This window comes from Ischnura elegans, chromosome 5 (assembly GCF_921293095.1).
Source record: "Ischnura elegans chromosome 5, ioIscEleg1.1, whole genome shotgun sequence".
Classification (NCBI taxonomy): domain Eukaryota; kingdom Metazoa; phylum Arthropoda; class Insecta; order Odonata; family Coenagrionidae; genus Ischnura; species Ischnura elegans.
In genome coordinates this window covers 127,202,837-127,210,009 of record NC_060250.1, presented here as the reverse complement: position 1 = coordinate 127,210,009, position 7,173 = coordinate 127,202,837, and positions in this window count along the sequence as shown.

Here is a 7,173-nt window from a genome sequence, read left to right as displayed (position 1 = left end):
CTTTATGTAAGAGTACCTACACCATTTTGAGTTGTAGAACCAGGTAGATGTGAACTAAAATCTTCGAAAATCATGTAAAAATGGAGCCAAAACATCCGGTCAAAGGAATATCGCGTAAATTATCCATAAAAATCATACAAACGCAACACCAACGGCCTAAATTCAAAGGTTTTCGAAAAAAACGAGATCGCGCGTTATTTTAAAAAATTAGTCATATTTGGGCCACTGTATTTCTGTGACTAGTGGTATTGATGTAAAATAACACGTGCATCTATAGCTGGTAATCATTTACAAATATTAACGTTATGTCCAAGGCTCTATCTAAAAAAACGCCATTTTGGACATAAGTCCAGTTTCGTCGATTTTAGCCCACTGTGCAGCGGTGCGACATTCTCAAAGAAATAAGCAAACATTGCAGCTTTAAACCGGAAAACAAATTCGTGATCATGCAATCTAAGGAATTCCTAACTTTTTCATTCCTCGTAAGAGGTAGGCACTGGTGTAAGCAATGTTATCTTACACCCCCTATGAAACACTTCTGGGTAAAGTGAATCTTCAGGATAATAAACGGATTTCCCTGCAATCCTCGCCAAGAAAATTCCGAAAGCCAATTGCATGTGCACTGAGTGGCAATATTCCCATTGGTTCCCACCTGGGTCTCATCTACGTATCTGGTAATCTTTGCCTCCGTAATACTCGTATACTCCAAGTTGAAGTTTCAGGCTGGTGGCCCCTACCTTATAATTAAGCACCATATGAAGCCCATAATCGGTTGTCCCCGTGCCATGTCTCAAGCTTAAGCGACTACTGACCTCCTCACAATCATAGTAGGTCGACTGGGAGGATACTTGAAACTAAGTAGGCACATCATCAAAGTCTTAGGCACCCTCAATTGTCGGTGGTTCGCCATACTCAAGTTTATATTGTAGGCTGCATGTCTCCGTGACCTTTGACCCCCATACTATCCCTGGTGATCAAGTAACTACCGATGGTGATACAAGGACATATGCATCGACTCTTTCATCCTTCAAAACCTGAAGTTTGACACCGTGATTTTCATGACACTCATCTGCGTTGACTATGTCTTGCCGTCGGAGGTCAACTGTGAAATGTGACAAGAGGAATATGTGGATCTCGGTAGTGGGTCACAACCCTCCCTGTTTCCTTTAGTCTTTAAAAAAAGACGCCAAATACGAGTAAGATTGTCTCAAGTAATAAATTTTAGTATATAATTTTACAATATTACTGTCATTAAAATATGGAATGATTTTAAAACAAGCCAAATACTATAGTTGGGTATTATGTTGTCCCGATATTTCGGGGTAAATCTCAATGAAATTTGACTCACGAATGACCCCTGGAGGTCAACAAGTTGACAATCCCAGCATTAGACTGTACCATAGCAAGCTTCTTTTTGGTAGCAACTGTCACATCGGTGATGACCATCCCTATGACCTCATTATGAACACCAATAGTTCGCTAAGAAAGATAGTTCCAATGGTTTAAATTTGACACCGTAATTTTCAGGATACTCATTTTCACTGACCATTAACTACATCTAGTCGTCGGAGGTCACCTGGGTGACATGAGGGATAATTGGGCATCGTCAGAGGCGTAGCCACCGAAAGGGAGTTTCCGGGTCTCAGCCCCCCCCCGCCCCCCAACCTTTAGTCTTTAAAAAAGGTGCCAAATACGAGTGAGATGGACTCAATAACTTTTAATAAATAATTTTACAAAATTACTGTTTTTAAAATAATTAATGATTTTAAAACAAGCTGAATACTTCAGTTGGGCATGATGTTGCGATTCGTTACCCACCATTAATGTATTCGTAATACATAAATTAGTTGGTTTTAGACATCCCAGTTTAGGCGAATGTTAATGGTCAATTTTGACCTCATTTGAAAAAGGCCGGATTGGCGGCCATGCGATGCGACTTCACGTTACGTCACAGATGCTATACGAGTAGCGCATGAATGCATAAGGTACAGAGCTCAGGGAAACATCTCTTAATAATGAACTACTAAAATTGCCTATGGTCGGAAATTTCCCTTAGTTTCATAGGGTATTAATAATCCTTACCTAAGCCAAGCGTTACCTGCAAGTAGGGTACTATGATACCTGCTAGCAGTCTGTATCGTAGTGGCGCTCATAGCCTCGCACCAAGGAGGACTCACCTTCCTTCAGGACACCTTCAGCTGGAACCAAAATGACGTCACACAGGCTTTTCCCAGCATTCATACTTAGCCGTCGCGTTTTCGCTCGCTTTAAAATTTTTACTTTTCAATTAATCGCAAAAAATTGATAAGAGTCATTTAAAAATCTGGAAGGGTGAAACACTCCTCCAGGAGAAATATATTCTTTCAATTTAGGTAGTAAAAATATTGGAAACCCCCCCTAAAGTAGCCATTGCTATCATCGAAAAACAATGGGGAAGTTGCATGGAATTGTTTTCATCGAAATAATACATGATACTTAAAGCAATTTTCACCAGGAATCCATTTTCACCAATCAAACTTCTCGTAAACCATAGATTTTATCATGAAATTCATTTAAAACAGTGAAATCCGTCTGCAAACGCGAAGTTAGCTCTGATTGTTGGTGACGTCATTTCTCCCTACGGCGTTTTCATTTTGCGTGCACGGCCACAGAAGCTACAATGAAGCACTCGTTGAGTAAGTTAATATTTCGACATATTTTTAAACCGTGTTTTCTCTCAAACATTTTATGACGGTATTTAGTCACGTTAAGCATATTTTATCCATTTTCTGTACTCGTATAACAAAAATATATCGAACATATGCGAAATGGAAGACGGTTTCGTGAAAAGACTGTTGCGATAATCTCCCAGAGGTGAATTCCATAATGATGGCATTATATTTTAAAAGTAACCCGAACTTTTTGGCTGCAGAAATTAATGAAGTGAAGGCTTCGCGGTAATTTTTTCTCGTTTATTTTGCCATTAGTGGACCAGCTTTTAGGAATACAGAAGTAGCTACTCGGCCTCCGTTGAAAATTTCTGCATTAAATATTGATGCATCTAGTTAGTGCAAATATAGTTTATATGGCACGAGTTATGATTTTTTTGCTTTCAGTATGATATCGGATATTTGATTCAGTATGTTGTGAAATACTTTCTGTGCACAGATTTAAGGTAATGTTTGTGTACACATTATGCACATCATACTATGTACAGTTTTAAGGTGTGTTCTGTATGCATACTGTCTGAAGTGTGTACATGTTTTGACAGGTTATATGCTTTTGGAGCCACTTTTATAATGGCTGTTTAACGATTAGCATAAGATAATACACCTTTAATGTTAGCTATGAAACTTCTATTTGATGACTACATAATAATTATAAGCGGTTTAATGACAAAATTCAATCATGTATGTTAAATAGTATTAGGTGTGCAACTTATCTCTCGTTGTTTTTTAAATGAAAAATATAACTTTTTTTAAAATGGTTATAAATGTGTGCATTGGTTATAAATGCATTCAAAGTATTTTCCGTCGCTTCCTACAAAATTTCCCCATCATTGAGGCAGAGCCCGAATATCGTTATGGTAGAATTGATTCTCTTTTAAAGCTATCCTCTAATCCTACTTTTGTGCACCAAATGGTTATCAATGCAGGAATGAAGGACAAGCAACTTGTATTCTCTGTCCTTTCTTATTACTCTCTCCACATGGATCCTAAAGCTTTCTATTTGCTTAGTTAGAATAACTTCATCTTTAGAGCTCTTAACATTCTTTGAAACTCTTGGTGGTCTAATTAACTCTCAAATTTTACCACTGAATGAGTGAGCAGTTAGTTTGAACGCGCGACTACAATTACCCCACAGCCTTTTGGAATTTGCTCAAGAAATCCAGTCTATACGAATGACACTATCTATTGCCCGGTCACCATAACCCCTCGAAATGAAATTTTCTAAAGAATAATCAAATGATTTATTTATTTATTGATTGAGTTTAGATAGAAATATTTGAGCTATAAACAATTCATTAATTTTATAGCAATGTAAAAAAATATTCCTTTTGAAATAATTGCGTTAGATAACATAATTTCTATTTTTCTTCACTATCAGCAATATAATGCACTGATTACTGTAAAAAAACGGATTTAGAGTTTCCTTCGCAATTCACTTTTTTATAAAAATATTGAAAATTTTGAAGGATTCGTTGTGTCTAATTTTTCTTAACATAACAACAACAGTTAACCCAGTCTTTTCTGACAGCAAATTGACAATAAAATAATTTTCACAGTCTACTCTTAAATACATTTCTGCCTTTTTTCCAAGAAAAACACAGTATACTGAAGGTTTTTTTTCTGAACACCAACAGTTTTTGATTCTGGTTTTAATTGGCAGGACTTTTCCTGAACTCGGCTTTCCATCACTTCCTCAGGTTGCATTTCCTCCTATGGCACTAAGTCAGTTGATTGGAGGAGGTCGTGATTATATACAATTTAGCTCTTACAAATTCTACACTCCTAGGTAGCAAATATGGTGTCGAGGGAGTTCAGTTGGAATTCTACGCATGTGAATCAATTGATTTAGGAGAGAGGGAGGGTATCCTACTGGATGTACCCTTTAAGTATTCTTATCATGATTAATCATTGATAAATTCAAAAAAATACAATAATTATAAGACATCGGGTATTACGAGGGCCGTCAACCTACGCTAGCTCAGCAAAAACAGCATGCGAGCGACAGGCAGGTGCTGCGCGAACAGGGCAACTGCACTTCCTCCGCACCACACGCTCAAGTCATTTCTCAGCATAATTCTGTTATAATTACTGAAGGTAAAGTGATCTTCACGAACAAATCCCATCGTTTTCGTCGACAGATCGTTCTTCCTCTTCATCGCCTTAACACACTTCTTTCTTCTCGCTTTATTACTCGACATAAGTGTGGCATTTTTTAAGTGTTGCCCCCCCCCAAAAATTTCTGGTACCCCTCCCCCCCCCAGAAATTCCTCGAACTTCCTCCGAACTTATCCGCAGAACTTCTCCCGCCAAGAACTTTTCGCGCTAAGGTTTTTTCGCGCAAAGGATTTTTTGCGCAAAGGGTCCCTGTAGCAAAGTGCCCTGTCTCGCAAAATCCTGTCTCTGGAAAATCCTGTCTCTGGAAACAGTCTCTGAAACAGCCTCCGAAGCAGCCTCCGAACCAGCCTACCTGCAATGCAAGACTTATATAGGACTACTGCGGAGAAATACTTCTCCTTGGCAAGCAAGGGGAAATCGGTGCTAAGGCCTTAGTATTGCACTTGGAGTGAGAAGTTTTACCATTGTCCTATCACAAACTCTCTCTCCCTCCAACACCTCACCCCAGTATCTCCTTCCCCTCAATGTGTTCCAATGAACGATTCCTCTGATGTCTCCAACCCAGAAGTTGAGGGGAAAATTCTGGGTGCTGGCTGTTGTCTCAAAACCAGTGAATGGTGTTTTGTGGAGCGGCCGTTTCTGCAGGGGCAGTGACGCATCAGTGGGCGGTTGTTGAATTCGCCTGGCTACCCCTCCACTCCCTGGAAGAAGCCCTCCCCTCAAATGCTGTCTCGCCTTGCATAGGCAAGCCCTTTTTTCTGGTCGAGACCTGCTGGGAGTCACATGTCTTGTGAGCCATGAGATTTTTAGAGCAATTTTCTGCTGGTAATGTTTCCTTTGGGATCATGAATTTACTATCATTGTTTTCTGTAATACTTCTGATTTTTTGAATACTCTACTTTGAATAGATATCGTACGGTAATAACTCGTAAATTATTTTTGGCTACCTTTTTCTTGTGAGCTGTTTTTCTTGTTTGTGGAGTCTTTTCCCTGATCCAGCATGTGACCGACGGTTGGAGTATTTGCCCTGTCTGGACTTACGTGAAAAATCAAGCAGATTTTCGACGTAACGTCACATAAGGACGAGCATTTTATTAGAATTTCGTGATGTGTTTGAACACCTAGGCACCAAGCAATATTTATTATTCGAGGATATAAACAGCACTTCACGTAGGTAAACATACCGTCTTACTGGCGTACGTATACCGCAACAATCTCCTAACTCCACGCCTCGGACGTTAGCAACTCTGTTTGGGGAGAAATGACGTCACTCCTCTTGGACACACTACTTTCGCTCGCTCCCCCCACTCCTCCACTTTGACCTTTAATATCTCGAAAACTACCGCTAGTATTGAAATTTCCCCCGGAATATATTATTTCCTAGAGGTTTACTACATTTTGACTGAGTTTTCAAAAAATGTGAAAATTCCCCAATGGGGAATAACGTTAAATATGGCACTTGAATGGCTGATCAGGGTGACACTAGACTGGATAAATAAAAATACCAACGGAAGTAGAAAACCAAATTTCCCTTCGTTTCATAGGGTATTAATAATCCTTTTTTTAAGCCAAGTGCTACCTGCAAGCAGGGTACTCTGCTAGTAGCATGCATCGAAGCGGCGCTCATAGACTTGCACCAAAGTGGACTCACACAGCTTTCGGGTCAGGAACCAGAATGACGTCACACGGGCTTTTCCCTGCATTCATACTTAGCCTTCGCGTTTTCGCGCCCTTGAAAATTTTTAGTTTTCATTCGATCGCAAAAAATAGGTATGTTCATTTAAATATGTAAAAGGGAAAAATAAGTCCTCCAGGAGTAATAGTCATCAAGCCTTCGATTTAGGGAGTACAAATATTGCAGCCATTGCTTTCATCGAAAAACAATTGAAAAAATAGCTTTAAGAATGACAATTAAACGGCATATCAGAGAAACACCGACTTTATATATAAAAATACCATTAGTATCAAATAATTATGTTAAGAAATACCACAACAAAGAAATGGGAAAAAAGTGCAGTACTTCAAATATTTTATTACTGTAGCTAATTCCGCGTGCAATTCGAACAATATAGAAGAGACAAAGGTAATGAAATCGTTTTGACTATAATATAGCTCACAGGGACACTAAAATCATAAAAACAATCCACAATCAGTAAAAAAACGTGTCAAAGAAACATGAATTCAATAGGCATAAATGGAATTATAATATTTCACTAATCACTATCATTTCACACCAAGGTATACGGGAGCAATGAAAACAAATATCACTATCATATTCATTATGATAAGATATCTTTGATAGTAAAAAATAAATATAGCAAATATATTTCAAAATAGTTTAATTCTTAAA